Source organism: Pseudophryne corroboree, unplaced genomic scaffold (assembly GCF_028390025.1).
Source record: "Pseudophryne corroboree isolate aPseCor3 unplaced genomic scaffold, aPseCor3.hap2 scaffold_364, whole genome shotgun sequence".
Taxonomy (NCBI): Eukaryota; Metazoa; Chordata; class Amphibia; order Anura; family Myobatrachidae; genus Pseudophryne; species Pseudophryne corroboree.
The window spans coordinates 180,416-194,076 of NW_026970017.1; the positions used below are offsets into that span (position 1 = coordinate 180,416).

The 13,661-nt window shown below is 49.7% G+C and overlaps 23 non-coding genes and 1 pseudogene across 23 annotated transcripts; all 24 read right to left on the minus strand.

The window, feature by feature from the left end:
- Positions 1-547: 547 nt before the first annotated feature.
- LOC135021000 (U1 spliceosomal RNA) lies at positions 548-689 on the minus strand (annotated as a pseudogene).
- A 152-nt stretch (positions 690-841) lies between these two features.
- Positions 842-1,005, minus strand: LOC135021017 (U1 spliceosomal RNA). The gene has a single exon (XR_010218346.1). It is a non-coding gene; the product is annotated as a U1 spliceosomal RNA (small nuclear RNA).
- Positions 1,006-1,676: 671 nt separating this feature from the next.
- On the minus strand, positions 1,677-1,839 carry LOC135020988 (U1 spliceosomal RNA). The gene has a single exon (XR_010218321.1). It is a non-coding gene; the product is annotated as a U1 spliceosomal RNA (small nuclear RNA).
- A 152-nt stretch (positions 1,840-1,991) lies between these two features.
- On the minus strand, positions 1,992-2,155 carry LOC135020965 (U1 spliceosomal RNA). Its single transcript, XR_010218298.1, has one exon. It is a non-coding gene; the product is annotated as a U1 spliceosomal RNA (small nuclear RNA).
- A 671-nt stretch (positions 2,156-2,826) lies between these two features.
- On the minus strand, positions 2,827-2,989 carry LOC135020976 (U1 spliceosomal RNA). The gene has a single exon (XR_010218309.1). It is a non-coding gene; the product is annotated as a U1 spliceosomal RNA (small nuclear RNA).
- A 152-nt stretch (positions 2,990-3,141) lies between these two features.
- On the minus strand, positions 3,142-3,305 carry LOC135021018 (U1 spliceosomal RNA). The gene has a single exon (XR_010218347.1). It is a non-coding gene; the product is annotated as a U1 spliceosomal RNA (small nuclear RNA).
- Positions 3,306-3,976: 671 nt separating this feature from the next.
- LOC135020984 (U1 spliceosomal RNA) lies at positions 3,977-4,139 on the minus strand. The gene has a single exon (XR_010218317.1). It is a non-coding gene; the product is annotated as a U1 spliceosomal RNA (small nuclear RNA).
- A 152-nt stretch (positions 4,140-4,291) lies between these two features.
- LOC135021024 (U1 spliceosomal RNA) lies at positions 4,292-4,455 on the minus strand. Its single transcript, XR_010218353.1, has one exon. It is a non-coding gene; the product is annotated as a U1 spliceosomal RNA (small nuclear RNA).
- A 671-nt stretch (positions 4,456-5,126) lies between these two features.
- On the minus strand, positions 5,127-5,289 carry LOC135021006 (U1 spliceosomal RNA). Its single transcript, XR_010218336.1, has one exon. It is a non-coding gene; the product is annotated as a U1 spliceosomal RNA (small nuclear RNA).
- A 152-nt stretch (positions 5,290-5,441) lies between these two features.
- LOC135021013 (U1 spliceosomal RNA) lies at positions 5,442-5,605 on the minus strand. Its single transcript, XR_010218342.1, has one exon. It is a non-coding gene; the product is annotated as a U1 spliceosomal RNA (small nuclear RNA).
- Positions 5,606-6,278: 673 nt separating this feature from the next.
- LOC135020993 (U1 spliceosomal RNA) lies at positions 6,279-6,441 on the minus strand. Its single transcript, XR_010218326.1, has one exon. It is a non-coding gene; the product is annotated as a U1 spliceosomal RNA (small nuclear RNA).
- A 152-nt stretch (positions 6,442-6,593) lies between these two features.
- Positions 6,594-6,757, minus strand: LOC135020957 (U1 spliceosomal RNA). The gene has a single exon (XR_010218290.1). It is a non-coding gene; the product is annotated as a U1 spliceosomal RNA (small nuclear RNA).
- Positions 6,758-7,428: 671 nt separating this feature from the next.
- LOC135020989 (U1 spliceosomal RNA) lies at positions 7,429-7,591 on the minus strand. Its single transcript, XR_010218322.1, has one exon. It is a non-coding gene; the product is annotated as a U1 spliceosomal RNA (small nuclear RNA).
- A 152-nt stretch (positions 7,592-7,743) lies between these two features.
- On the minus strand, positions 7,744-7,907 carry LOC135020966 (U1 spliceosomal RNA). The gene has a single exon (XR_010218299.1). It is a non-coding gene; the product is annotated as a U1 spliceosomal RNA (small nuclear RNA).
- Positions 7,908-8,578: 671 nt separating this feature from the next.
- Positions 8,579-8,741, minus strand: LOC135020982 (U1 spliceosomal RNA). Its single transcript, XR_010218315.1, has one exon. It is a non-coding gene; the product is annotated as a U1 spliceosomal RNA (small nuclear RNA).
- Positions 8,742-8,893: 152 nt separating this feature from the next.
- Positions 8,894-9,057, minus strand: LOC135021025 (U1 spliceosomal RNA). Its single transcript, XR_010218354.1, has one exon. It is a non-coding gene; the product is annotated as a U1 spliceosomal RNA (small nuclear RNA).
- Positions 9,058-9,728: 671 nt separating this feature from the next.
- LOC135021007 (U1 spliceosomal RNA) lies at positions 9,729-9,891 on the minus strand. The gene has a single exon (XR_010218337.1). It is a non-coding gene; the product is annotated as a U1 spliceosomal RNA (small nuclear RNA).
- Positions 9,892-10,043: 152 nt separating this feature from the next.
- On the minus strand, positions 10,044-10,207 carry LOC135021014 (U1 spliceosomal RNA). The gene has a single exon (XR_010218343.1). It is a non-coding gene; the product is annotated as a U1 spliceosomal RNA (small nuclear RNA).
- A 673-nt stretch (positions 10,208-10,880) lies between these two features.
- Positions 10,881-11,043, minus strand: LOC135020994 (U1 spliceosomal RNA). The gene has a single exon (XR_010218327.1). It is a non-coding gene; the product is annotated as a U1 spliceosomal RNA (small nuclear RNA).
- Positions 11,044-11,195: 152 nt separating this feature from the next.
- LOC135020958 (U1 spliceosomal RNA) lies at positions 11,196-11,359 on the minus strand. Its single transcript, XR_010218291.1, has one exon. It is a non-coding gene; the product is annotated as a U1 spliceosomal RNA (small nuclear RNA).
- Positions 11,360-12,030: 671 nt separating this feature from the next.
- LOC135020990 (U1 spliceosomal RNA) lies at positions 12,031-12,193 on the minus strand. The gene has a single exon (XR_010218323.1). It is a non-coding gene; the product is annotated as a U1 spliceosomal RNA (small nuclear RNA).
- A 152-nt stretch (positions 12,194-12,345) lies between these two features.
- LOC135020967 (U1 spliceosomal RNA) lies at positions 12,346-12,509 on the minus strand. The gene has a single exon (XR_010218300.1). It is a non-coding gene; the product is annotated as a U1 spliceosomal RNA (small nuclear RNA).
- A 671-nt stretch (positions 12,510-13,180) lies between these two features.
- Positions 13,181-13,343, minus strand: LOC135020977 (U1 spliceosomal RNA). The gene has a single exon (XR_010218310.1). It is a non-coding gene; the product is annotated as a U1 spliceosomal RNA (small nuclear RNA).
- Positions 13,344-13,495: 152 nt separating this feature from the next.
- Positions 13,496-13,659, minus strand: LOC135021019 (U1 spliceosomal RNA). The gene has a single exon (XR_010218348.1). It is a non-coding gene; the product is annotated as a U1 spliceosomal RNA (small nuclear RNA).
- Positions 13,660-13,661: the final 2 nt, after the last annotated feature.

The following is a 13,661-nucleotide window of genomic DNA, read 5'->3' on the forward strand; positions in this document are numbered from 1 at the left end:
AGGTACCCTACACCACAAGAGGGGGTTTGAAATTTTGACTTGTCTACTTAAAGATCACCAAAATCTGATAACAAGGTAAATTACGTCCCTGGGTGGGATTGAACCACCAACCTTTTGGATAATAACCGAACACGCTAACTGATTGCGCCACAGTGACACTTTGCAAACTTACATTCTGACAAACGCTAATAAGCATTCATCTAGAACGTTTCCTAGAAAAGCTTTAAAAAGTCAATAATCTGGAGAGTTTTTGTAAGATGTTTCTTCCATCAATCAACGAAGAACATTCAAGCTGATTTCTTGCAGCAGCTGGGCACTGTAACAGCTCCAGAGCTGCTCTGTAAGGCAACTAAAAGGGTGTGGGCCCTGCAGCACTACCTGTAGTTCGCATTGTGCGTTGGAAGGCACAAAGTAAGCAGACGGGAGAAGTCAGGATAGTGCGCAAGGGCATAGAAAGGAGCGGCTCAAGAAAAGAGAAGTGGAAACAGACAGCAAACTAGGCTGGAGAGAGACCTGAGACAAAGAGATCTGAATTATATGAGAGCCGACCAGGGGAAACACAAATTATGCAGTCGAGTTTCCCACATTTGGGGAAATCGCTGGAGCAGCACACACAGAGTGCAATGGGTGAGCCTTGCCCTGGGAGAAGCACCTTCATGATCATAGTATCTCACCTGGCAGGTAAGTAGGAGTTGGGCAAGAGCTGAGGAGGGTCGCTGCTCGGGCACCCCCCTGTCAAGTGAAGGAGATCCAACTGAGGCAGCACAAGAGAACTCTCGAAAGAAGAACAAGGCTAGAGGAAGATCTGAGACACAGAAATCTGGCTTTTACCAGAGCTGACCAGAGGAAAGCACAAACACAGTCCCCCACTACCACAAATAATGCAGTCGAGTTTCCCACATTTGGGGAAATCACAGGGGTCAGCATACCCAGAATGCAATGAATGAACCTCACCCTGGGAGAACAATCTTCATGACCATGGTATCTCCTATGCAAAATAAGTATGATTTGGGATAGGGCTGGGGAGGGCCGCTGCTCAGGCACATCTCTGTCAAGTAAAGGAGATTCAACTGAGGCAGCACAAGGGAACTCTCATCTGGGGACAACAACTGCAGGGAGAACACATATTTTCAGATGAACATGGGAGGGCAGAAGGCTGCCTAATACTGAAGCACCCCCAAACAACAAACCAAATGCAACAACTAGTACAAGCATTCCTGGGGGAAGGCCTGCAGCAGATGGATTTGCATATGGTGATGTCATCCAAGCAGTGGGTCAAAGTTGGCTTCAACCCTCGTCTGCATATGAAAAGAGAAAAGGGGCGTGCAGGGCATGGCGGCCTTTTGCGGCGCTTGGATGACCCCTAGTTCGCATTAAACACCTCCACCCTACTTCGGTGTGGGGCTCATGTTGGCTATGCCCCAGCCCATGAAGCATTCAAGCTGATTACTTGCAGCAGCTGGGCACTGTAATAGCTCCAGAGCTGCTATGTAAGGCAAGTAAAAGGGTGTGGGCCCTGCAGCACTACCTGTAGTTCGCATTGTGCATTGGAAGGCACAAAGTAAGCAGATGGGAGAAGTCAAGATAATGCGCAAGGGCATAGAAGGGAGCGGCTCAAGAAAAGAGAAGTTTAAACAGACAGCAAACTAGGCTGGAGAGAGACCTGAGACAAACAGATCTGAATTATACGAGAGCTGACCAGGGGAAACACAAATTATGCAGTCAAGTTTCCCACATTTGGGGAAATCGCAGGAGCAGCACACCCAGAGTGCAATGGGTGAGCCTTGCCCTGGGAGAAGCACCTTCATGATCATAGTATCTCACTTGGCAGGTAAGTAGGAGTTGGGCTTGAGCTGGGGAGGGTTGATGCTAGGGCACCCCCCTGTCAAGTGAAGGAGATCCAACTGAGGCAGCACAAGGGAACTCTCGAAAGAAGAACAAGGCTAGAGGAAGATCTGAGACAAATAAATCTGACTTTTACCAGAGCTGACCAGAGGAAAGCACAAACACAGTCCCCCACTACCACAAATAATGCAGTCGAGTTTCCCACATTTGGGGAAATCATAGGAGTCAGCATACCCAGAATGCAATGAATGAACCTCACCCTGGGAGAACAATCTTCATGACCATGGTATCTCCTATGCAAAATAAGTATGATTTGGGATAGAGCTGGGGAGGGCCGCTGCTCAGGCACATCTCTGTCAAGTAAAGGAGATTCAACTGAGGCAGCACAAGGGAACTCTCATCTGGGGACAACAACTGCTGGGAGAACACATATTTTCAGATGAACATGAGAGGGCAGAAGGCTGCCTAATACTGAAGCACCCCCAAACAACAAACCAAATGCAACAACTAGTACAAGCATTCCTGGGGGAAGGCCTACAGCAGATGGATTTGCATATGGTGATGTCATCCAAGCAGTGGGTCAAAGTTGGCTTCAACCCTCGTCTGCATATGAAAAGAAAAAAGGGATGTGCAGGGCATGGCGTCCTTTTGTGGCGCTTGGATGACCCCTAATTCACATTAAACATCTCCACCCTCCTTCGGTGTGGGGCTCATGTTGGCTATGCCCCAGCCCCTGAAGCATTCAAGATGATTTCTTGCAGCAGCTGGGCACTGTAACAGCTCCAGAGCTGTTCTGTAAAGCATGTAAAAGGGTGTGGGCCCTGCAGCACTACCTGTAGTATGCATTGTGCGTTGGAAGGCACAAAGTAAGCAGACGGGAGAGGTCAGGATAGTGCGCAAGGGCATAGAAGGGAGCGGCTCAAGAAAAGAGAAGTGGAAACAGACAGCAAACTAGGCTGGAGAAAGACCTGAGACAAAGAGATCTGAATTATACGAGAGCCGACCAGAGGAAACACAAATTATGCAGTCAAGTTTCCCACATTTGGGGAAATCGCAGGAGCGGCACACCCAGAGTGCAATGGGTGAGCCTTGCCCTGGGAGAAGCACCTTCCTGATCATAGTATCTCACCTGGCAGGTAAGTAGGAGTTGGGCTAGAGCTGGGGAGGGTCGCTGCTCGGGCACCCCCCTGTCAAGTGAAGGAGATCCAACTGAGGCAGCACAAGGGAACTCTCGAAACAAGAACAAGGCTAGAGGAAGATCTGAGACAAAGAAATCTGACTTTTACCAGAGCTGAGCAGAGGAAAGCACAAACACAGTCCCCCACTACCACAAATAATGCAGTCGAGTTTCCCACATTTGGGGAAATCACAGGGGTCAGCATACCCAGAATGCAATGAATGAACCTCACCCTGGGAGAACAATCTTCATGACCATGGTATCTCCTATGCAAAATAAGTATGATTTGGGATAGGGCTGGGGAGGGCCGCTGCTCAGGCACATCTCTGTCAAGTAAAGGAGATTCAACTGAGGCAGCACAAGGGAACTCTCATCTGGGGACAACAACTGCAGGGAGAACACATATTTTCAGATGAACATGGGAGGGCAGAAGGCTGCCTAATACTGAAGCACCCCCAAACAACAAACCAAATGCAACAACTAGTGCAAGCATTCCTGGGGGAAGGCCTGCAGCAGATTGATTTGCATATGGTAATGCCATCCAAGCAGTGGGTCAAAGTTGGCTTCAACCCTCATCTGCATATGAAAAGAGAAAAGGGGCATGCAGGGCATGGCGGCCTTTTGCGGCGCTTGGGTGACCCTTAGTTCGCATTAAACACCCCCACCCTCCTTCGGTGTGGGGCTCATGTTGGCAATGCCCCAGCCCCTGAAGCATTCAAGCTGATTTCTTGCAGCAGCTGGGCACTGTAACAGCTCCAGAGCTGCTCTGTGAGGCAAGTAAAAGGGTGTGGGCCCTGCAGCACTACCTGTAGTTTGCATTGTGTGTTGGAAGGCACAAAGTAAGCAGACGGGAGAAGTCAGGATAGTGCGCAAGGGCATAGAAGGGAGCGGCTCAAGAAAAGAGAAGTGGAAACAGACAGCAAACTAGGCTGGAGAGAGACCTGAGACAAAGAGATCTGAATTATACGAGAACCGACCAGGGGAAACACAAATTATGCAGTCAAGTTTCCCACATTTGGGGAAATCACAGGGGCAGCACACCCAGAGTGCAATGGGTGAGCCTTGCCCTGGGAGAAGCACCTACATGATCATAGTATCTCACCTGGCAGGTAAGTAGGAGTTGGGCTAGAGCTGCGAAGGGTCGCTGCTCGGGCACCCCCCTGTCAAGTGAAGGAGATCCAACTGAGGAAGCACAAGGGAACTCTCGAAAGAGGAACAAGGCTAGAGGAAGATCTGAGACAAAGAAATCTGATTTTTACCAGAGTTGACCAGAAGAAAGCACAAACACAGTCCCCCACTACCACAAATAATGCAGTTGAGTTTCCCACATTTGGGGAAATCACAGGGGTCAGCATACCCAGAATGCAATGAATGAACCTCACCCTGGGAGAACAATCTTCATGACCATGGTATCTCCTATGCAAAATAAGTATGATTTGGGATAGGGCTGGGGAGGGCCGCTGCTCAGGCACATCTCTGTCAAGTAAAGGAGATTCAACTGAGGCAGCACAAGGGAACTCTCATCTGGGGACAACAACTGCAGGGAGAACACATATTTTCAGATGAACATGGGAGGGCAGAAGGCTGCCTAATACTGAAGCACCCCCAAACAACAAACCAAATGCAACAACTAGTGCAAGCATTCCTGGGGGAAGGCCTGCAGCAGATGGTTTTGCATATGGTGATGTCATCCAAGCAGTGGGTCAAAGTTGGCTTCAACCCTCGTCTGCATATGAAAAGAAAAAAGGGATGTGCAGGGCATGGCGTCCTTTTGTGGCGCTTGGATGACCCCTAATTCGCATTAAACATCTCCACCCTCCTTCGGTGTGGGGCTCATGTTGGCTATGCCCCAGCCCCTGAAGCATTCAAGATGATTTCTTGCAGCAGCTGGGCACTGTAACAGCTCCAGAGCTGCTCTGTAAAGCATGTAAAAGGGTGTGGGCCCTGCAGCACTACCTGTAGTATGCATTGTGCGTTGGAAGGCACAAAGTAAGCAGACGGGAGAGGTCAGGATAGTGCGCAAGGGCATAGAAGGGAGCGGCTCAAGAAAAGAGAAGTGGAAACAGACAGCAAACTAGGCTGGAGAAAGACCTGAGACAAAGAGATCTGAATTATATGAGAGCCGACCAGAGGAAACACAAATTATGCCGTCAAGTGTCCCACATTTGGGGAAATCGCAGGAGCAGCACACCCAGAGTGCAATGGGTGAGCCTTGCCCTGGGAGAAGCACCTTCCTGATCATAGTATCTCACCTGGCAGGTAAATAGGAGTTGGGCTAGAGCTGGGGAGGGTCGCTGCTCGTGCACCCCCCTGTCAAGTGAAGGAGATCCAACTGAGGCAGCACAAGGGAACTCTCGAAAGAAGAACAAGGCTAGAGGAAGATCTGAGACAAAGAAATCTGACTTTTACCAGAGCTGACCAGAGGAAAGCACAAACACAGTCCCCCACTACCACAAATAATGCAGTTGAGTTTCCCACATTTGGGGAAATCACAGGGGTCAGCATACCCAGAATGCAATGAATGAACCTCACCCTGGGAGAACAATCTTCATGACCATGGTATCTCCTATGCAAAATAAGTATGATTTGGGATAGGGCTGGGGAGGGCCGCTGCTCAGGCACATCTCTGTCAAGTAAAGGAGATTCAACTGAGGCAGCACAAGGGAACTCTCATCTGGGGACAACAACTGCAGGGAGAACACATATTTTCAGATGAACATGGGAGGGCAGAAGGCTGCCTAATACTGAAGCACCCCCAAACAACAAACCAAATGCAACAACTAGTGCAAGCATTCCTGGGGGAAGGCCTGCAGCAGATTGATTTGCATATGGTAATGCCATCCAAGCAGTGGGTCAAAGTTGGCTTCAACCCTCGTCTGCATATCAAAAAAGAGAAAAGGGGCGTGCAGGGCATGGCGGCCTTTTGCGGCGCTTGGATGACCTCTAGTTCGCATTAAACACCTCCACCCTCCTTCGGTGTCTGGCTCATGTTGGCTATGCCCCAGCCCCTGAAGCATTCAAGCTGATTTCTTGCAGCAGCTGGGCACTGTAACAGCTCCAGAGCTGCTCTGTAAGGCAAGTAAAAGGGTGTGGGCCCTGCAGCACTACCTGTAGTTTGCATTGTGCATTGGAAGGCACAAAGTAAGCAGACGGGAGAAGTCAGGATAGTGCGCAAGGGCATAGAAGGGAGCGGCTCAAGAAAAGAGAAGTGGAAACAGACAGCAAACTATACTGGAGAGAGACCTGAGACAAAGAGATCTGAATTATACGAGAGCCGACCAGGGGAAACACAAATTATGCAGTCAAGTGTCCCACATTTGGGGAAATCGCAGGAGCAGCACACCCAGAGTGCAATGGGTGAGCCTTGCCCTGGGAGTAGCACCTTCATGATCATAGTATCTCACCTGGCAGGTAAGTAGGAGTTGGACTAGAGCTGGGGAGGGTCGCTGCTCGGGCACCCCCCTGTCAAGTGAAGGAGATCCAACTGAGGCAGCACAAGGGAACTCTTGAAAGAGGAACAAGGCTAGAGGAAGATCTGAGACAAAGAAATCTGACTTTTACCAGAGCTGACCAGAGGAAAGCACAAACACAGTCCCCCACTACCACAAATAATGCAGTCGAGTTTCCCACATTTGGGGAAATCACAGGGGTCAGCATACCCAGAATGCAATGAATGAACCTCACCCTGGGAGAACAATCTTTATGACCATGGTATCTCCTATGCAAAATAAGTATGATTTGGGATAGGGCTGGTGAGGGCCGCTGCTCAGGCACATCTCTGTCAAGTAAAGGAGATTCAACTGAGGCAGCACAAGGAAACTCTCATCTGGGGACAACAACTGCAGGGAGAACACATATTTTCAGATGAACATGGGAGGGCAGAAGGCTGCCTAATACTGAAGCACCCCCAAACAACAAACCAAATGCAACAACTAGTACAAGCATTCCTGGGGGAAGGCCTGCAGCAGATGGATTTGCATATGGTGATGTCATCCAAGCAGTGGGTCAAAGTTGGCTTCAACCCTCGTCTGCATATGAAAAGAGAAAAGGGGCGTGCAGGGCATGGCGGCCTTTTGCGGCGCTTGGATGACCCCTAGTTCGCATTAAACACCTCCACCCTACTTCGGTGTGGGGCTCATGTTGGCTATGCCCCAGCCCATGAAGCATTCAAGCTGATTACTTGCAGCAGCTGGGCACTGTAATAGCTCCAGAGCTGCTCTGTAAGGCAAGTAAAAGGGTGTGGGCCCTGCAGCACTACCTGTAGTTCGCATTGTGCATTGGAAGGCACAAAGTAAGCAGATGGGAGAAGTCAAGATAATGCGCAAGGGCATAGAAGGGAGCGGCTCAAGAAAAGAGAAGTTGAAACAGACAGCAAACTAGGCTGGAGAGAGACCTGAGACAAACAGATCTGAATTATACGAGAGCTGACCAGGGGAAACACAAATTATGCAGTCAAGTTTCCCACATTTGGGGAAATCGCAGGAGCAGCACACCCAGAGTGCAATGGGTGAGCCTTGCCCTGGGAGAAGCACCTTCATGATCATAGTATCTCACTTGGCAGGTAAGTAGGAGTTGGGCTTGAGCTGGGGAGGGTTGATGCTAGGGCACCCCCCTGTCAAGTGAAGGAGATCCAACTGAGGCAGCACAAGGGAACTCTCGAAAGAAGAACAAGGCTAGAGGAAGATCTGAGACAAATAAATCTGACTTTTACCAGAGCTGACCAGAGGAAAGCACAAACACAGTCCCCCACTACCACAAATAATGCAGTCGAGTTTCCCACATTTGGGGAAATCATAGGAGTCAGCATACCCAGAATGCAATGAATGAACCTCACCCTGGGAGAACAATCTTCATGACCATGGTATCTCCTATGCAAAATAAGTATGATTTGGGATAGAGCTGGGGAGGGCCGCTGCTCAGGCACATCTCTGTCAAGTAAAGGAGATTCAACTGAGGCAGCACAAGGGAACTCTCATCTGGGGACAACAACTGCTGGGAGAACACATATTTTCAGATGAACATGAGAGGGCAGAAGGCTGCCTAATACTGAAGCACCCCCAAACAACAAACCAAATGCAACAACTAGTACAAGCATTCCTGGGGGAAGGCCTACAGCAGATGGATTTGCATATGGTGATGTCATCCAAGCAGTGGGTCAAAGTTGGCTTCAACCCTCGTCTGCATATGAAAAGAAAAAAGGGATGTGCAGGGCATGGCGTCCTTTTGTGGCGCTTGGATGACCCCTAATTCACATTAAACATCTCCACCCTCCTTCGGTGTGGGGCTCATGTTGGCTATGCCCCAGCCCCTGAAGCATTCAAGATGATTTCTTGCAGCAGCTGGGCACTGTAACAGCTCCAGAGCTGTTCTGTAAAGCATGTAAAAGGGTGTGGGCCCTGCAGCACTACCTGTAGTATGCATTGTGCGTTGGAAGGCACAAAGTAAGCAGACGGGAGAGGTCAGGATAGTGCGCAAGGGCATAGAAGGGAGCGGCTCAAGAAAAGAGAAGTGGAAACAGACAGCAAACTAGGCTGGAGAAAGACCTGAGACAAAGAGATCTGAATTATACGAGAGCCGACCAGAGGAAACACAAATTATGCAGTCAAGTTTCCCACATTTGGGGAAATCGCAGAAGCGGCACACCCAGAGTGCAATGGGTGAGCCTTGCCCTGGGAGAAGCACCTTCCTGATCATAGTATCTCACCTGGCAGGTAAGTAGGAGTTGGGCTAGAGCTGCGAAGGGTCGCTGCTCGGGCACCCCCCTGTCAAGTGAAGGAGATCCAACTGAGGCAGCACAAGGGAACTCTCGAAAGAGGAACAAGGCTAGAGGAAGATCTGAGACAAAGAAATCTGATTTTTACCAGAGTTGACCAGAAGAAAGCACAAACACAGTCCCCCACTACCACAAATAATGCAGTTGAGTTTCCCACATTTGGGGAAATCACAGGGGTCAGCATACCCAGAATGCAATGAATGAACCTCACCCTGGGAGAACAATCTTCATGACCATGGTATCTCCTATGCAAAATAAGTATGATTTGGGATAGGGCTGGGGAGGGCCGCTGCTCAGGCACATCTCTGTCAAGTAAAGGAGATTCAACTGAGGCAGCACAAGGGAACTCTCATCTGGGGACAACAACTGCAGGGAGAACACATATTTTCAGATGAACATGGGAGGGCAGAAGGCTGCCTAATACTGAAGCACCCCCAAACAACAAACCAAATGCAACAACTAGTGCAAGCATTCCTGGGGGAAGGCCTGCAGCAGATGGTTTTGCATATGGTGATGTCATCCAAGCAGTGGGTCAAAGTTGGCTTCAACCCTCGTCTGCATATGAAAAGAAAAAAGGGATGTGCAGGGCATGGCGTCCTTTTGTGGCGCTTGGATGACCCCTAATTCGCATTAAACATCTCCACCCTCCTTCGGTGTGGGGCTCATGTTGGCTATGCCCCAGCCCCTGAAGCATTCAAGATGATTTCTTGCAGCAGCTGGGCACTGTAACAGCTCCAGAGCTGCTCTGTAAAGCATGTAAAAGGGTGTGGGCCCTGCAGCACTACCTGTAGTATGCATTGTGCGTTGGAAGGCACAAAGTAAGCAGACGGGAGAGGTCAGGATAGTGCGCAAGGGCATAGAAGGGAGCGGCTCAAGAAAAGAGAAGTGGAAACAGACAGAAAACTAGGCTGGAGAAAGACCTGAGACAAAGAGATCTGAATTATATGAGAGCCGACCAGAGGAAACACAAATTATGCCGTCAAGTGTCCCACATTTGGGGAAATCGCAGGAGCAGCACACCCAGAGTGCAATGGGTGAGCCTTGCCCTGGGAGAAGCACCTTCCTGATCATAGTATCTCACCTGGCAGGTAAATAGGAGTTGGGCTAGAGCTGGGGAGGGTCGCTGCTCGTGCACCCCCCTGTCAAGTGAAGGAGATCCAACTGAGGCAGCACAAGGGAACTCTCGAAAGAAGAACAAGGCTAGAGGAAGATCTGAGACAAAGAAATCTGACTTTTACCAGAGCTGACCAGAGGAAAGCACAAACACAGTCCCCCACTACCACAAATAATGCAGTTGAGTTTCCCACATTTGGGGAAATCACAGGGGTCAGCATACCCAGAATGCAATGAATGAACCTCACCCTGGGAGAACAATCTTCATGACCATGGTATCTCCTATGCAAAATAAGTATGATTTGGGATAGGGCTGGGGAGGGCCGCTGCTCAGGCACATCTCTGTCAAGTAAAGGAGATTCAACTGAGGCAGCACAAGGGAACTCTCATCTGGGGACAACAACTGCAGGGAGAACACATATTTTCAGATGAACATGGGAGGGCAGAAGGCTGCCTAATACTGAAGCACCCCCAAACAACAAACCAAATGCAACAACTAGTGCAAGCATTCCTGGGGGAAGGCCTGCAGCAGATTGATTTGCATATGGTAATGCCATCCAAGCAGTGGGTCAAAGTTGGCTTCAACCCTCGTCTGCATATCAAAAAAGAGAAAAGGGGCGTGCAGGGCATGGCGGCCTTTTGCGGCGCTTGGATGACCTCTAGTTCGCATTAAACACCTCCACCCTCCTTCGGTGTGGGGCTCATGTTGGCTATGCCCCAGCCCCTGAAGCATTCAAGCTGATTTCTTGCAGCAGCTGGGCACTGTAACAGCTCCAGAGCTGCTCTGTAAGGCAAGTAAAAGGGTGTGGGCCCTGCAGCACTACCTGTAGTTTGCATTGTGCATTGGAAGGCACAAAGTAAGCAGACGGGAGAAGTCAGGATAGTGCGCAAGGGCATAGAAGGGAGCGGCTCAAGAAAAGAGAAGTGGAAACAGACAGCAAACTATACTGGAGAGAGACCTGAGACAAAGAGATCTGAATTATACGAGAGCCGACCAGGGGAAACACAAATTATGCAGTCAAGTGTCCCACATTTGGGGAAATCGCAGGAGCAGCACACCCAGAGTGCAATGGGTGAGCCTTGCCCTGGGAGTAGCACCTTCATGATCATAGTATCTCACCTGGCAGGTAAGTAGGAGTTGGACTAGAGCTGGGGAGGGTCGCTGCTCGGGCACCCCCCTGTCAAGTGAAGGAGATCCAACTGAGGCAGCACAAGGGAACTCTTGAAAGAGGAACAAGGCTAGAGGAAGATCTGAGACAAAGAAATCTGACTTTTACCAGAGCTGACCAGAGGAAAGCACAAACACAGTCCCCCACTACCACAAATAATGCAGTCGAGTTTCCCACATTTGGGGAAATCACAGGGGTCAGCATACCCAGAATGCAATGAATGAACCTCACCCTGGGAGAACAATCTTTATGACCATGGTATCTCCTATGCAAAATAAGTATGATTTGAGATAGGGCTGGTGAGGGCCGCTGCTCAGGCACATCTCTGTCAAGTAAAGGAGATTCAACTGAGGCAGCACAAGGAAACTCTCATCTGGGGACAACAACTGCAGGGAGAACACATATTTTCAGATGAACATGGGAGGGCAGAAGGCTGCCTAATACTGAAGCACCCCCAAACAACAAACCAAATGCAACAACTAGTACAAGCATTCCTGGGGGAAGGCCTGCAGCAGATGGATTTGCATATGGTGATGTCATCCAAGCAGTGGGTCAAAGTTGGCTTCAACCCTCGTCTGCATATGAAAAGAGAAAAGGGGCGTGCAGGGCATGGCGGCCTTTTGCGGCGCTTGGATGACCCCTAGTTCGCATTAAACACCTCCACCCTACTTCGGTGTGGGGCTCATGTTGGCTATGCCCCAGCCCATGAAGCATTCAAGCTGATTACTTGCAGCAGCTGGGCACTGTAATAGCTCCAGAGCTGCTCTGTAAGGCAAGTAAAAGGGTGTGGGCCCTGCAGCACTACCTGTAGTTCGCATTGTGCATTGGAAGGCACAAAGTAAGCAGATGGGAGAAGTCAAGATAATGCGCAAGGGCATAGAAGGGAGCGGCTCAAGAAAAGAGAAGTTGAAACAGACAGCAAACTAGGCTGGAGAGAGACCTGAGACAAACAGATCTGAATTATACGAGAGCTGACCAGGGGAAACACAAATTATGCAGTCAAGTTTCCCACATTTGGGGAAATCGCAGGAGCAGCACACCCAGAGTGCAATGGGTGAGCCTTGCCCTGGGAGAAGCACCTTCATGATCATAGTATCTCACTTGGCAGGTAAGTAGGAGTTGGGCTTGAGCTGGGGAGGGTTGATGCTAGGGCACCCCCCTGTCAAGTGAAGGAGATCCAACTGAGGCAGCACAAGGGAACTCTCGAAAGAAGAACAAGGCTAGAGGAAGATCTGAGACAAATAAATCTGACTTTTACCAGAGCTGACCAGAGGAAAGCACAAACACAGTCCCCCACTACCACAAATAATGCAGTCGAGTTTCCCACATTTGGGGAAATCATAGGAGTCAGCATACCCAGAATGCAATGAATGAACCTCACCCTGGGAGAACAATCTTCATGACCATGGTATCTCCTATGCAAAATAAGTATGATTTGGGATAGAGCTGGGGAGGGCCGCTGCTCAGGCACATCTCTGTCAAGTAAAGGAGATTCAACTGAGGCAGCACAAGGGAACTCTCATCTGGGGACAACAACTGCTGGGAGAACACATATTTTCAGATGAACATGGGAGGGCAGAAGGCTGCCTAATACTGAAGCACCCCCAAACAACAAACCAAATGCAACAACTAGTACAAGCATTCCTGGGGGAAGGCCTACAGCAGATGGATTTGCATATGGTGATGTCATCCAAGCAGTGGGTCAAAGTTGGCTTCAACCCTCGTCTGCATATGAAAAGAAAAAAGGGATGTGCAGGGCATGGCGTCCTTTTGTGGTGCTTGGATGACCCCTAATTCACATTAAACATCTCCACCCTCCTTCGGTGTGGGGCTCATGTTGGCTATGCCCCAGCCCCTGAAGCATTCAAGATGATTTCTTGCAGCAGCTGGGCACTGTAACAGCTCCAGAGCTGTTCTGTAAAGCATGTAAAAGGGTGTGGGCCCTGCAGCACTACCTGTAGTATGCATTGTGCGTTGGAAGGCACAAAGTAAGCAGACGGGAGAGGTCAGGATAGTGCGCAAGGGCATAGAAGGGAGCGGCTCAAGAAAAGAGAAGTGGAAACAGACAGCAAACTAGGCTGGAGAAAGACCTGAGACAAAGAGATCTGAATTATACGAGAGCCGACCAGAGGAAACACAAATTATGCAGTCAAGTTTCCCACATTTGGGGAAATCGCAGGAGCGGCACACCCAGAGTGCAATGGGTGAGCCTTGCCCTGGGAGAAGCACCTTCCTGATCATAGTATCTCACCTGGCAGGTAAGTAGGAGTTGGGCTAGAGCTGGGGAGGGTCGCTGCTCGGGCACCCCCCTGTCAAGTGAAGGAGATCCAACTGAGGCAGCACAAGGGAACTCTCGAAACAAGAACAAGGCTAGAGGAAGATCTGAGACAAAGAAATCTGACTTTTACCAGAGCTGAGCAGAGGAAAGCACAAACACAGTCCCCCACTACCACAAATAATGCAGTCGAGTTTCCCACATTTGGGGAAATCACAGGGGTCAGCATACCCAGAATGCAATGAATGAACCTCACCCTGGGAGAACAATCTTCATGACCATGGTATCTCCTATGCAAAATAAGTATGA